The following is a 16,461-nucleotide window of genomic DNA, read 5'->3' on the forward strand; positions in this document are numbered from 1 at the left end:
TTTTTGATTTTAATAGAGTGCAGAAATAGAGAAACAATGCATATAATTTATCCTGTCATGAAGTATTTAATGAAAGCAAGAAAACTACTGGAAGTAAACTAAAAAGGCTTGCTGCATCACACCAACATGCACTGGTGCAGGTTCATTTCTCTTGCTTGGACCAGGCGGGGAAAACCAAATCAAACAGAACTGCAGAAAATGAATAGCACACCAACGTGCACTGGTGCAGGTTTATTTCTCTTGCTTTGACCAGGCGGGGAAAACCAAATCAAACAAAACTGCAGAAAATGAATAGCACACCAACGTGCACTAGTGCAGGTTTATTTCTCCTGCTTGGACCAGGCGGGGAAAACCAATCCGAAATCAAGTGCAGGAAAATGAATAGCACACCAACATGCACTGGTGCAGGTTTATTTCTCCTGCTTGGACTAGGCGGGAAAACCAATCCGAAATCAGGTGCAGGAAAAGGAAATTTAACTACTTCACACAGCAGATCCGCTTTCACTCAAACATGAATACATGTGTTGGAAATTAAATCACACCTGACAATATAAGCATAAATTACAAGAACAAAAAATAGGGTAAACGTGTTAGGTTGGCTGGGCCTTGGCCAACCAGTGCATTTCCCTTTCAAATAGAAACGCTGCTCAATACTTTATCAATTCATCTACTTTCAAGCACAGAAATACGATTTATGAAACATGAGGCAGAGCTCCCTTTCTTATTAATTCATAGAGGCAAATATATGCGTGAATACATAGTCCAGCCCAGATTTGGACGATAACAAAATATAAGTCTGTTACCGCCTCCCTGGTTATATCTATGTTCTATACAAACTCTATCAAAAACTATCTCGTCCTATTTACATTCTTCATTATATAGATCTTTGGCCGAAGGTAACCTCCAACTGTTCGTTCTTCATAAGTTCGATCTTGGCTGCCTTTAGATTGCTTTGCTGTCGTGGTTGAAGCTCGGCTGCCTTTAGATCTATCCTACTGTCATGGCTGAAGTGGTGCAAAACGAGGCCGTGTTCAAGGAGGTCTGGATCTGCTGCAAGGATTCACTATGTTGGCACTGGTGCAGGATCCGATCCTGCACTAGGATCAACAGTCACGGTAAGCACTTGACTACCAAACAAACATTGGAGATATAGATAAGTTACAAGAGTGATTATAAGGAAGAAATCATGTAATGAATAATTAATTAATGCTAAGTTGAGTTAAAAGTATGAAATATAAAGTTCATGCAAAATATGTCATCGTTCTTGGACTAGTGCAAGGTGAGGGTGTATAAGAGAGGTAAAACAATGGTAAATGGTTATAATTTAGGAAGGGAAAAATGGTCAAAAGAGAGCAAATTAGGGGGCTAACATCCTCCCATCCCTAAACTGTTGTGTGTCCTCACACAACTCTTTACCTCTGCAAAAAACTTCAAAACTTTGAGCATTCCAACTCAATCTTGCTCTGGCATACTGTCATCAGCCTGCAATGTTTCAGACTTCTTCTTTCTGATGTTCTTTAACTTCTTTGTCACCTTTTTAAGTCACCTGAAACATTGTGCAGCTCGGTACTTCCAGACTTTAACTTCTCTTTTCTTCTTCTGGATTTCTGCCGTTAATTCTCCTCTGCTCTGTTCTTTATCCTCCTGTGCTTTGGCTACAAGCTGCTCTAAGTTCTACACTTGAAGCTCTAGTTCAACTACCCGAGCAACAGGAGTTACCAAATCTTTTTCCTTTTCTGTTTCGGCAGGGGCTGTGTCTTCCTCAGGGACCTCCATATCCACCATGGTTACATCAGGAAACTCTTCTCCCTCTGGTCCCTCTTCTTCTGGTTCTTCCTCCTCTGGTTCTTCTTCTTCTGGTTCTTCCTCCTCTGGTTCTTCTTCTCTTGCCTCTTCTTCTTCTGCTTCTTCTTCTGCGGATTCTTCTCCTCCTGCTTCTTCTTCTTCTTCTGCTTCTTCTTCTGTGGATTCAACCTCTTCTTTTTCTAATTCTGCCTTTTCTTCTTCAGATTCTGCCTCTTCTTCTTCGGATTCTTCTCCTCCTGCTTCTTCTTCTTCTGCTTCTTCGTTGTCTGGTTCTTCTCCTCCTGTCTCTTCTTCTTCTGCTTCTTCATTTTCTGCTTCTTTTTCCGGTTCTTCTTCTCGCATTGGTGCTTCTTCTTGTACTGGTGGGGATTCCACGCCCTGTGGGGACTGTGGTTCTTTGCTTGCATCAGAGACTTTATTCTTTTTCCGGGGCTTTTTTATGAAATTGGCCAACAGAGCATCGTCTTCGACCTTTGCAAACTTTGTTGTGTCCGCAACGAATGGCAGGTTGTCATTTTTGGGCGTAGAAGGGGTCTCTTCAATTGATGCGCTAGCTGTCTTCTTATTTGAAGATGAGGCCTTTTCTGCTTTTTCATATCATTTCCTTTTTGCATTGGTGCAAGAAGGACTTCCCTTTTTGTTTTTGCTGGGGCCCTTGCTTGTGTTGGCGGGGTCCTCTATCTCTTTTCCAGCGGCTGTCCCTTTGTGCAGCTGTTTTAACAGCGCCTCCCATGTCATACCTTTCACTTCTAGCTGTTTCAGGACCAAAATTTTTATCAGGCCGTGGTGATATAATCTTGTGTCAGCCTGGTTTGCCCGTCTATCCTGCACACTTTTAGCCATTTTCTCTAAGCTCTTAAGCAAAAAATAAGGGAAATTCATCCTCCACCGGATGTGCTGGTCGACTTCAAAATGTTGCAGCATTCTAAAATGATATACCAAGGTGCGGGTGTATCTTCCCTCGCAAGTCACAAACTTCTGTAGGATGAAAATGAGGTCTTTCCACTGACCCAGCAGGGCACTGCGCGGAACTCCTACCTTCCAGTCTACCTCTATCTTCTTATCAACGACGAAACGCTGCCATCACTTCCTTTCTAGCTTCTGATTCTTAAATCACTGTTCACCAGTGTTCTCCAAGCCTGTTGCTGCTATGAATTGTTCTGTAACTTTAAATTTGAGAGGCCCAATTTTCACTCAGCCATTTTTGAAACTACTTGCAAACTGTAAAGCCACTCCTTTATCATGCCCATCAAACTTCTGCAAAAACTGAAGAAAGCCTGAGTCTCGCAATAGTGCAAGACTATTGCGATATTCGGCGGTCTGCTCTACCTTACTGAGAGACGAGGGTTCGTTTTGAACAGGCGGCATCGCTGCTTAACGGCTATGAACAATTAAGAATTCTACATGCAATATCGAAGAAGTCGACTCTTATAAATAGAGATTCAACTATCCACCATCCTTTCTATCTTATCGCCTGTTCATTCGCTGTAGATGCACGACAACTCTGAGGTCAGGCCGGATTGGTACTTGCGGCAGTGGTTTAACGGCTAAGTGAGGTAATCATTATGAGTGAAGGACGTTTATGATTACAGCAGAGGGGTAATTATGTCCAAGCAACGGTTAAAACATTTCCGCATTCTTTCATAATTCAAAAAAAGAACTTAGCATTCATTAAAAAGATCATGATTTCTAACTTAAAAAACACCTTGTACTTTAAATAATTTTCTCCTAGTTAGTATGATAGCATAAGTACTTCGTCGGTTAAGTGAAAGGACTTCATATAAATTTTCATGATGACCACTTTCCTATGCCGTATGCTATGAAAAAAATAACTTGTACTATGTTTCTGACAGGGTGCATGCTTGCACTGATCTGCTTGCACCGCTTAAATTATACTATTTTGCTGGTACCTTTCTGCTTGCTTTATCATATAGGACAACATGCTTGCACTAGTGCAAGCATAATATCTAAAAACAGAGAATTTAAATAATATAGGTTGGATTTCCACATGACTTCCTCAACTTATACTGAAAATTTGCTTCGCCCTTTCTTGATGCTTTATAACATATCCTTTTGCTCTTTGTGTGCAAGATCCTGCAATAAATTCATGAGGGAATAAAGAAGTGGAAAAAGGGAAATTTCAGAATGGGAAGGAATTCTGTTACAGGGATTTCAGGAATAATACTAAGAGAGGGAATAAATAGAAGTGGGATAGGGAAAAAATTTCAAGGGTAAAGTGGGATTTTTTCGAAGCGGACAGGGTAAATTCAGAAGAATGTGGGAAGGTTAATCATTCTGGGATTAAAGAAGAAAACTGAGGGAATATTACGAAAGTGGAATATGAAGAAAGACAGAATTTTTTTTGGAAGGTCTGCCTGCATTGGTGCAAGAAAAAATAACTGCAGCGAAAATTAAGCGTTACTTGAATAAAAATATCCATGCTAATTACCCCAACTATATAAAGGTTGGTTCTGCTGAACCTGCTTTTACTTGGTGGTAGCTAGCATATCTAAAGATCAAGCAACATTTTCTTTTTATTAGAAATTTTTGATCTTCCTGCCAGCAAGCTGGTTTTCAGGTTGATCCTTCTGCAATCATGTCAGCGAACTGATTTTCATAATTACAGGAAAATATTTTTTCTTTACTTTTTCTTATTTTTTATTTTATTTATTTATTTTATTTTTATTTTTAAGAAGAAAGAGAATTCATGTTTTCAAAAGGTTGGTATTACCATTCACCACTACCGTCCCAAATTGCTGTTGGACTTGTTGTGTAAAATCTTTCCTGGTAGGTGGCTGAAAATACTTCTTTAACTTGTGTCCATTTACCAAGAATACTGAATTTTGTCCATCAATAGTTTTAACTTCTACTGCTCCATTCTCAAATACTCGGATCACTTCATAAGGTCCCATCCAACGTGTATGGAATTTCCCTTTAAAGATTTTAAATCTAGAATCATAAAAGAGCACCCAATCACCTGGTTGGAATTGCTTTTTCTGAATAGACTTGTCATGCCACCTTTTACATTGTTGCTGAATTAGTATGTTCTGTTGAACAACATCCCTACGAAATTCATCTAACTCATTTAATTGGAGAAGACGCTGTTGTTGTGCCTCAGAGAGATCTAGTCTTAACTGAACTGCAGCTCTGAAAGTTTTGATCTGGATTCAATTGGTAACAGAACTTGTTTGCTATACACCAGCTCATATGGTGTATGTCCTGTGCTATTTCTCCAAGTGGTTCTGTATGCCCACAAAGCCTCTGGTAATCGTTTAGCCTAGTTCTTTCGATGCATATTGATTGTCTTTGTAAGAATGGACTCGATCACTTTGTTCGTGGATTCCACCTGGCCATTTGCTTGTGGGTGATACGGCGTGGATTTCCTGTGCCAGATCTTATATTGTTCCATCACACCCTATACCAGATTAGAAATAAACTACGGACCATTGTCAGAAACAATTTCTCTAGGAACACAAAATCTAGTAAAGATTTCAGCAAAAAGAAAATCAACAACTACTTTTTTTGTAGCAAAAGAAATAGTTTTAGCTTCTACCCATTTCGTAACAAAATCTTTATAAACCAAGATATGCTTTTTACTTAATGATGTTGGATTTATTGGCCCTATAAAATCAATAGCCCATTTTTCAAATGGTTCAATCATAATTGGGGGGCATAAAGGCATTTCATTGGTTTGATTAGGCTGGCCCATTCGCTAATAGCTATCACAATGCCTGACATACTGTTTGGCATCCTTAAACAAGGAAGGCCAAAAGTAACCAGTACACAATACTTTATATGCAGTCCGCTTATCAGCGAAGTGGCCTCCACAAGGTTCATCATGAGCATATTTCAATATGTCAAACACTTCCTCCTCTCTTACACACCTACAAATAATCAGATTTGGACCAGTGTAAAAGAGATCTCCTTGAATCCAGGAATATACAACAATTTTCTGAACAATACTCAGCTTTTCACGAGCGGACAAGTGGGGTGGTGTTTTCCCAGTAACTAAGTAATTGGCAATGTCAGCAAACCATGGGGAATCTGTTGACATAGCAAAAAGATGTTCATTCAGAAAATCATCATTAACAGGAGTTGCTTCACCAAGATTATCTAATCTAAAAAGAAAATCTGCTACAACATTGGATTTTCCTGGTCTATCAACAATAGTAATATTAAATTCCCGCAACAATAGTAACCACCTAGTCACTCTAACGCTAGTTAATGGTTTATTTATCAAATATTTAATCGTGGAATGATCAGTATGTACAGAAACTTCATATCCTGTAATATAGTGCCTGAACTTATTAATTACAAAAATTACAGCTAAAAACTCTTTCTCTGTAACTGTATAATTTAATTCAGCGGAAGACAAATTCTTACTAATATAATAAATAGCATAGGATTGTTTATTTTTCTCTTGTCCTAAAGCTGCACCAATAGCCAAATCTGAAGCATCAGAGGAAATATGAAAAGGTAGAGACTAGTTAGGACCTCTTAAAACTGGTGCACGTACTAACTTTTCATTCAATGTTTCAAAAGATTGTTGGCAAGCTGTGGTCCAAGAAAATTCACTATCCTTAACTAGAAGTCGGAAAAGAGGAGCAGCTATATTAGAAAAATTTTCAATGAATCTCCTATAATAACCAGCATGTCCTAAAAAACCTCTTACTTCCCTTTGAGTTTTGGGCGCAGGAAGATGCAGGATGATTTCGATCTTTGCTGGATCAACTTGGATACCTTTACTAGAAATCAAATGGCCAAGTACCACTCCCGCTTTGCACATTAATCTACATTTCTTGTCACTCAAGGCGAGATGGGCTTCTTGACAACGAAGTACTTTTTCTAGATTTTCGAGAGCTTCCTGAAAAGAATCACCAAACACAGAAAAGTCATCCATATAAATTTCCACAAATTCTAGATCAACAACAATAGCGAGGATTGCCCTTTGAAAGGTAGCCTGGGCATTACATAAACCAAAGGGGAGCACTCTATAAGCAAATGAACCCCATGGACATGTAAAAGTAGTTTTATCTTGATCTTCGGGTGCAATCTGTATCTGGTTATAACCACTGAAGCCATCCAAAAAGGAAAAATGTTTCTTTCCTGCAAGGGTATCAAGCACCTGGTCAATGTAAGGGAGAGGGAAGTAATCTTTGACAGTGGCTTTGTTTAATTCTCGATAATCAATACAAATACGCCATCTTCCATCTTTCTTAGGTACTAGCACTAATGGAGAGACCCACTGACTGTCGGAAATAGGATAAATAAAACCAGCATCCAAGAGTTTCTGTACTTCTTTCTTCACAATATCTCTTAGAGCTGGATTCATTTGCCTTTGGGGTTGTCGGACCAATGTTGCACGAAGCGGGGACGTTTTTTGGAAGCAGGGACGCGGAAGCGTCATTTTCCAAAAATCTAGGAAGTGAAGCGTCTGCTATATATATATATATATATTTATATTTTTTTGCATTTATACTCAAAACAAACATCCCAAATACCAAATTAATTGTAGAAGACATGAAAACATGCATATTTTTGCATAAATCAAGATAGATATGGCATCCATGATTCCATTGTAGTTACTAGTATGTACAACAATCATCTATATCAATGTTGTGAAAAGCGCGATCTGGATTAAATCGGCGCGGGGAACGAATTGGAAAAAATCGGAAAAATCGGGAAAAAATCGGAAAAAAGCGGGAAAAAATCGTTTGGTACAAAAATATTCATTTTTTTCATTTTTTTTTCAATTTTTTTAATATCTAAACCATTTACAACATAAAATAAATACATTGACACATAAATATGATAAAAAAAACTAATATATAAGATGTTTAATATCATTTCTAGCGCTAAAATCACACATAACATTGAATCATGTCCTGAATAGTAAGTCCTGATTCTTGAGTCCCAACTCAGCCTCAAAATATCAACAAAAAATATGATAATGTATCTCATCATGTCATAATGTCATATACAATAAAATGAAAGTCTAATCCTATTGATTTCCTTTGCCCCTCTTGCGAGAAAATGCCACAGCTTTCCCTTCCCTCTAGATGTAGATGCTGGTGCCCGTGCTGGTGGAAATGGCAGTGGAGTCTGATGTGCTCTAGAAGCTGAAGAACTAGAAGTAGGAGCTATAGGAGGTAGACCACGTCCTCTACTGGTGGCAGTGGTAGCCCGGGTAGGCAGTGTCACCTCCTCCTCCTGTTCCTCCTCCTGCTCCTCCTCCTCCTCCTCCTCCACCTGCTCCTCCTCCTGCTCCTCCTCCTCTACATCCTGCACTAACCAATCATCAGTAGAATCCATGAGAGGCCTCTCGGCCTCAACCCTCCATGCAGCAGTGGTGTCAATCCCATCCAATGAGATGGCATCCACATCAGGTGTCCTCTCAAGTTGCCTCACCCACAATCGAAGATTGTAGTAGACGTAGACCATGTCATTAAGTCGCTGGGACTCCAACCTGTACAAAGATCATGAAATAATAATTAATAATTAATATTATAAAAAAAATATTGTTTAACGAATTCAAAAATTTATTTGGAAATTTGCAATATTTTAAATGTTTAAGTGTTAACCTGTTGCGCTTCTTGTTGTGTATTTTTTCAAATACACTCCAGTTGCGCTCACATCCTGAGGAGCTGCATGTTTGGCTGAGGATGCGAATGGCAAGCTTTTGCAAAATGGGTACCCTGCCACCATACATTTTCCACCATGCATCTACAACAAAATTACAAATAAAATTTTAAATAAACATAAGAAAAAAATGGAATTTGAACTTTGAAGAGACAATGAAATTTGAAACAAAGTTACAAACTAAAAAATACCTGGCATTTTAATCGTCCTATCAGTGATAGCCATCTCAAAGCCAAATGTGCCACCTGCCATCTTATATGTCTCAATTTGTTTAGAGATCTCTATACGTTGTTCTGGAGATCGCACCATCTTCTGGACACAGGATAAGAATCCATCCATGATCTCAGCATCAAAATTAAACCCACATGCATAAGAAAATGCAGGGTTCAGGAAAAGCCCAGCAGCATGAATGGGATGATGGAGTGTGTTGTTCCATCGCTCATCAATCACTCCCCATAGAAGGAGTTGTTTCTGAAACCCATCATCTCCCTTATCATCATAGTAGGCCCGAATGGCTTCTTTGGCCCTGTCCATGGCTTCGTACAAATAGCCCATTGCGGGCTTCTCACCATCAACCAACCGAAGAACCTTTACCAAAGGTTCAGTAATGGCGCACACCTCCTGCACTCCCGCCCAGAAGTCTTCCTGGTATGAAACTAGTCTGCATACGGCCTCTCCTTCTGGTTTGCGGCTCATTGACAAAGCACGCCACTCCTCTGAAAGAAACATTCTCTTCACATCCCACATAGAATTCAAGAGGGATTGAAGAGATATGAAACTCGTGGCAAACCGTGTAATGGCGGGGCGCACCAACTCTTTGTTGTTGGTGAATCTTCTCATCAAGCTAAGCACAGATGTATGATTATATATAAATTTTGTGATGCTTTTTGATGAGTCAACAATATCTTTGACAAAGGGAATTTTCCCTATGTCCTCTAACATCAAATCAATACAATGGGCAGCACAAGGTGTCCAAAATAAAGTAGGATGCCTGTCCATAAGCATTCTACCAGCAACAACATAATTTGCAGCATTGTCCGTTATGACTTGGACAACATGTTGTTCACCCACCTCCAAAATAAACACATCCAGCAAATCACATAAAGTTCTTGCATCTTTGATTTGATGAGATGCATCAACAGATTTGATAAACATAGTCCCCTTGGGACAACTAACCAAGAAGTTTATAAGGGTTCTCCCCTTTTGGTCAATCTAACCATCTGACATAACAGTGCATCCTGTTTGTGCCCATGATGCCCTAAAATCCTCCAATCTTTGGGTGCAGTCACGCTTTTCATTTTGAAGAATCCGGCCTCTGAAATCATGATAAGAAGGGATTTTGTACCCCGGGCCAACACTGGCAATAACATCAACAGTAGGTTGGAAAAATGGATTATTCCTTACAACGCTGAAAGGAATATCACTCTAGAGGAGAAATTTTGCCATCAACCTGTCAGCTTGTTCTTTATCAGTTCTTTTTAGCATTGAACCGATAGATGGTTGTGAACCAGGTGTGGTTCGAGGAACAAAAAATGATGATGCAGCTACCGGATTGACTGATGCTGCAGTAGAACCAGTGCCACTTGGCCCACTTCCTTCAGCTGACCTTTTTAGTTGCCTTTTGAGTTCTTCTTTGGCCTCTCTAGTGTGCTCTAATTCTTCCAATGCTCTCATGGCTCTTTGGATAATTTCAGGATTTGTATTTATACAGGGCCCCACATCATGTCCAGGGATTTGTGCAAGGTGAAACTTCAACCTGTACACCCCCCCGTATATCTCCTTTCCACACAACTTGCAACTCAAGTTTTGTCTATCATTCGGAGCTTTAGGTTCACCATATTCCCAGAAAGGATCCAATTTCCTTGGCATGTTTGTTTTTGAACTTTGAATTTGCAAACTTGAAGTCTTGAATGGTGTTTTGGTGCAGTTGTGAACCTATGGGAAAATAAGGATTAGGATTACAATTTAGCATTTACAAAATTACAAGTTACAAATTTACAAATTACAATTTAGTATTTTAATTTTTAATTTTTACATTGATGATTGTACAATGAAAATCCAAGTTACCCATAACCCAACCTAAAACAACCATTCCAAAGTTCAAAGTTTCAAACACAAATTACCCAACCATTCCAGAATCCAAACCCAAGTTACCCAACCAAATGGCAAATGCCAAAAACAATGAAAAAAACATAAACAATGTTTAAAAAAAATGAAAAAAAAAAAAAAAATGGTTCCCATAGTCATACCAAGTTACCCATCCCAAATCAATGAAGAAATACAATTTTTTTTTTTAAAAACAAAAGAAAAATGGTGCCCATACCAAGTTTCCCAACCAAAAACAATGAAAAACATACAAAAACAATGTTTTTAAACAATGAAAACAAAAAAAAATTAATCCTCATACCGTTTCTATGGAGAAATCGGTGGTCTCCTCTTGATTTTCTCCTCTAAGCACTTAGATTTGGCTGAAAACCCTCTTCAATGGTCTCCAAGAGCTCCTCCTCCCTCCACGCGCGCGACTGTCCAAATGACCAAATGAAAAACCAATTTTTTTTTTATAAAATCGTGCTGTCCCGAGCCCCCGCGCTTTTTTCGTTAAAAATCGCGATTTTTTTCGAAAAAAGCGCGATTTTTTCAATAAAAATCGGCAAATAAAAAAGTAAGCGATTTTTTCGTATAAAAATCGTGATTAAATCGGCGAGCTGAAAAAATCGCGATTTTTTCATTAAATCACGATTTAATCGCGCTTTTCACAACACTGATCTATATTCTAGCTATTACAAACATACGTCAAATTTTTAAGCATATTATAAAACATAAAACATTTAAGCATATTATAAAACATAAAACATAGAGAATATTATGATTTATCTAGCAAGTGAGCAACTGTCAACATTTGGCATGTCCAAAATTCAAATAATAATGTTTACAAAATATGTCACTTGGTCACCGCCAAGACAAAAAAGGTTCAAAATTCAAATTCACAAGCCTACAAGGTGGTATCTCTAGGCTCAACAATGTCTTTAATCTGCCCCAACATGCTATCCATTTGCTCATACACCTCCCCAATTATTGGTCGATCTGAATCTGCAAACTTGATCATGTAATAAATTGGTTTGGTGAATTGCAAAACATATTTAACCTGTGCCCAAAAGTAACTGTCAAGAACAGTGTCCTTGACTGCATTAGCACCATCTATGTCAGTGTTAATTTCATCCCATGATTCAGCACACACCAGATTAGTTAAAGCTTGTCTCACCTTCACTAGCCGCCTAAAGGTGAGGTAATAACTAGCAAATCTTGTCTTTGCAATTTTAAGCAACTGTAACTTGGAGTAAGTGCCATAGAAGTAGTTTACCCTTGCATGCCATGTGATGAATTTAATGAGTGGCTTCCCTCTCCTGTAAAGCTCAGTAATCCACCCACATTCTTTGTGCTTCACAATATCATGCATCAAAAGGTTCAATGTGTGAACCAGGGACCTAGACCAAAAGATGTGTGGATGAGTACACTCAATAATTTTTCCTGCTGCCTTACAATTTGCTGCATTATCTGTGATCACTTGAACCACATTATTCGGACCAACATCTTTGATTGATTGCAATAGGAGATCTGCAATGTTTTGTGCAGATGCACTGATGGAGGAGAAGTCATGACATGTAATAAATACTGCACCACTAGAAGAAACACCAAGAACATGTATCAAATGTTGGTTTCTAATATTTGTCCACTCATCTGATACAATGGATACCCCAGAATCTACCCACTCATTTGTAAAACGTGTCAAAGCTCTTTGAACCTTAGCTTTTTCTCTTTCTAATAACACTGTTGTAGCTTTCTCATAGTTGGGGGCCTTGTATCCTTTTGGGGCTTCATTGATGGCCTTTACCATTTCATGCCAATAGGGAGAGCGAAGCGCATTGAATGATACACTGCAAGCACAAAGAAAACGGACTATCTTTCCATCCACATCATCCCTCCCAGCAACATTAAGGAAATCCCCTATTGTTCTTCTACCTCCAGAGCTTGCAGAAGTACCATGAGGAGATGAGCAGCTACCAAATTTAGAGGTTGCACTTGATTCAGAATGAGTTTTTTGTTTCTTTTTTTTTGTTGTGCAACCATCTCTATTTGGATGTATTTTCTTCTTTCTTCAGTTGAAATGTTTGGGCAAATTTGTGCCCCCACAGGACCCTTTTTTTCATCACTGTCCAACACCCCACAAAGATGTCTCCTCAGACGAATATATGAACCACAATATGGTTTTCCTCCATAATCACCATGAGGGCACACAAATTTGTAAGATCCACCGCCCTTTCCCCCATCAAGTTTGGTCACATAATTCCACAAGGGTGTTGATGTAGCTTTCCCATCTTGTGTTTCAGTGTCCCCTTCAGGTTCATCCACTTCCTCTTCAAACCCTTCCTCCTCATCATACATTGGGTCACTCATATTGGGACCACTGTCCTCTTGTGTTTCTTCCTTCTATTCCTATTCCCCTTTGCCATCATTAAAACCAAGAGTGGAATGATATATAGAAGCCAAAAGAACACCATCTTGGAATATGGATATAGGTGGTGGACAACCTGTAAGTAAAGGAGCAAGTAGAAACAATGGGAAAGAGTAGGAGAGGGAGGAGAAAAATACAAAAAAATTGTCAAAAAAATAAGGGAGTTTGGGGTTTGAACTTACCTCTTTAGTTCTTGTAGATGAAGTCCTCCAAGCTCTTGCTCCAAGCTCCTCCTCCTTCACTCCTCCAAGCTCTCCTCTCTTCTCCTCTCCTTTCCTCTCTTCTCTTCTCTTCTCCAACTCTCATAAACTCAAAGTGAGAAAATGAGGAATGAATGGGGGCTTTATTCTCTTCATTCCTCACCTTAACCTCACTCTAACCTCACCCTAACCCACCCCCTTTATGCTAAGTTAACATAAATTAAAAAAAAAAATAAAAAAAAAATGATTTTTTGCCTTGCGCGCGGCCTCTTCCGGAAGCGTACGCTTCCTCCTCCGAAGCGCGCTTCCGTACCACGCTTCTGAATTTCCTAGGTGCTTCCGTACGGGACGCGCTTCGGGGCTTGGAACCGGGGGGGGGGGGGAGTGCTTCGTGCAACATTGTGTCGGACAGGTCAGGCTCCTTCTTGAATATAGATATGATGTGTACAAGTTTCAGGGGGGATGCCCTTCATATCTTCATAGCCCCATGCAAAGGCACTAAGATGGTTTTGCAACAAATTCACAAGCTGCTCTCGCTGAGATGAGTCCAAATTTGAACTAATATACAAGGATTTACCGGGGCTAATCTCAACAAGAGTAGTATCAGGCTTAGGAGTACTCAAGGGGGTGGTCAAATGCAGCGGTACAAAAGAATGAGAATCATGGTTATCTTGAAAATCTAGGCTGAAAAGCTGGCGCAATAGCTCAAAATTAGGCATAGTGTCTAGATTATTAAGGAAATCTTGAATCTTATCTTCTTGTGAAGACCCAGTATGCTGATGGATAAAGGAAATGGGGTGAGTCTCCTCATCACTGCTCTGATCCAACCATAAAGTATCTCGAAGGTTTTAAATGGATTTGGCAGGGCGGTATAAGGTAACTTTCTTCCTAGATTCTCCATGTGAAATATACATATCGCCAGAGCGACATCCAATATATGCATCGGCTGTAGCAAGCCATGGTCGACCCAAGATCAAGGGATGTCCTCCTACTGGGTTCTTTGGCTGGAGCACATTGAAATCAACAGGATATTCCCAAGAATCTAATGAGATGATCACATCGTCCAATACTCCTTCTGGCTTGATTTTAGATCTATCTGCTAATTCAAGAACAGTGGGAGTAGGGTGAAGATGAGATAACTGAAGTTGATCCAGGGTTTGCTTAGTCATGACATTAATGGTTGCCCCCAGGTCTATAAGAACATTAGAGACAAGGACATTACCAATCTGAACTGGGACAACAGGGTTTTTGGGATCGGTATATTTTTCCATAGACACACATCTCGTCATCAACTCTGCTGCCCTACCAACAAATTGAATGGATTGGGGTTCTAATCTCTTCCTCCCGGGTTTCTTGAGACAGAGTTCCTTAACAATCTTGGTACAAATAGGGGTCTCTTTGAGGGCTTGGAGCAGAGGTATCTTAATGAAAAGATTCCGAAGCTCCGATGCCAAGCTAGTCTCAGAAATAGGCTCACTTCTTTCCATTACTAGCCTCTCTGGGAAGGGAGGCTGGTTGGAAGAAGGTGGCAAGGATTCAGAGGGTAAGGGCTGCTTAGTGACAGCTTTCGAAGAATGATTAAGAGTTTCCTCTTCTTCTTTCTCTTCAACAATCACTCTAGGTTGCTTCTGATTTTCTGGTGTTACAGTCCTTCCTGATCTTAATTGAATATCATGAACCCCAACTGGAATAGACTGGTACTCGAATAAAGGTGGGTTTGTTACATAGATCATTTGCACTGCTTTATTATTGTTAGGATTGGGCATAGGTTGAGCAGGCAACTGAGGAGGTCGAAAAGGTGGAGGTAAAGGTAATGGTGGAGTAGACTGACTCGAAGGTTGAGGCATTAAATAAGGTGTATGTGTAGATGGATATGACTGCATGGGTGGCTGGTAGGAATATGGAGAATGAGTTGGCCCTCTCCAAGCTTGTTGCCATGGTTGAGATGGTTGCCCATGATGATATTGGTTTCCATACTGCTACTGCTGATTAGTGTTAGGATAAGAATATGCATGTTAATTATAACCAAAATAGTGTGGAGAAAATTCAGGAGCCATACCTGCACCTACCTGAGGCCAATTTCTTTTTGCTCCCATAGCATACAAATATTCAGCTTCAGACCGCCCCCCCGTAAATACAACTTTAAGTCCTGGTATAGAGGGACATTTTTCTGTGATATGGTCTTCTGCACAAATAGCACACCTATTAGTTTCTTTCAAATTAAGAGGACATTCTTTAGGAGGATACTTGTCTCTACATTTAGGACAGAAAATACTTAATAACTCTTGTTTCTTCATCAGTTTTCGCTGAAATTTTAAAGAGTCCAACTGTTTGGTAACAATATTCATTATATCAATTTTCATGTTTTCCATTTTATTTTCTAGTCCAATAATAATAGCATCAGTAGATTCGGTTTTTCTATTTCTATTTCGAGTTCCTCTATCGGATCTATACTGATTTCTTGAAATTTCCCTGCATAATTCACAAATTTGTTCGAAAGTTTGCTGAGAAATATCACCTTGTCCTAACAGATTTAAATTATTTCTAGCATTATCAGCAAGTCCTCTTGAGAACAAGGTTCTAATAGTACTGGAATCAAGCTTAAGTTTTGACCTTTGTAAAATATACAGAAATCTTTCTAGGTAATCTTCAAGAGTTTCATCATCATCCTGTATGATTGTAAAAATCTCATCCTGCATGTCCCGAGTTTTGCAATATTCTTGATATTTAGATAAAAACACTCTCTTCATCTGATCCCAAGAGGCTATAGTGTTTCCTCCTAACCCCATAAACCAGCGTAAAGCTGAGTCCTTGAGAGTAACAGGAAATAATCTTAGCTTCTGAGCATTAGTTGAATAATCATAACTTCTACACAGAATATCAAACTCGAATAAAAAAGAGTCAGGATCTTCATGAACTTTACCATGGAAATGAGGGAGAGCTGATGGTGGAATATTCTTCATTTGTGCCACAGTATCGGGGTCCACAATTGGAAACACAAAAGTGGATTGTTCCCCACCTACTTGGTTTTCACCAATCACTTCCATATGATCTTCATGGTCTGCCATTGTTTCCCTTTTGCTCCCAATAGACTGGACCACACCTGAGCTGTTGTCACCAAAATCCAGGTGGACTGTTCCTGCGTGGTGGGTTTGAATTGGATTGGGCTTCCTGCTCACAGAAGGAGACCCAATATGAGATTTGTTTTCAGAGTTCTTTCAACCCTTAGTGGGCTTTGAACCCCTACCTTTTCTAGGCATTCATTTCAAAAAAAGAAAGAAAAATAACAAACAACTTCTAGTA

The 16,461-nt window shown here is 39.4% G+C and overlaps 1 protein-coding gene and 1 long non-coding RNA gene across 3 annotated transcripts in view; one reads left to right on the forward strand and one right to left on the reverse strand.

Moving 5' to 3' along the window:
* The window catches only part of LOC149193133 (alpha-taxilin-like protein), a 416,017-nt gene that overhangs the window by 261,850 nt on the left and 137,706 nt on the right, over window positions 1-16,461 (forward strand). The window lies entirely within an intron of this gene.
* Window positions 8,159-8,498, reverse strand: LOC149193135 (uncharacterized). Its single transcript, XR_016254925.1, has 2 exons — window positions 8,388-8,498; window positions 8,159-8,272 (listed from the first exon to the last, which is right to left on the reverse strand). It is a non-coding gene; the product is annotated as an uncharacterized LOC149193135 (long non-coding RNA).

The sequence above is a fragment of the Pinus tabuliformis genome, chromosome 2_2 (genome assembly GCF_031772625.1).
Source record: "Pinus tabuliformis cultivar Carrire ecotype Pingquan chromosome 2_2, CPIR1, whole genome shotgun sequence".
Taxonomy (NCBI): domain Eukaryota; kingdom Viridiplantae; phylum Streptophyta; class Pinopsida; order Pinales; family Pinaceae; genus Pinus; species Pinus tabuliformis.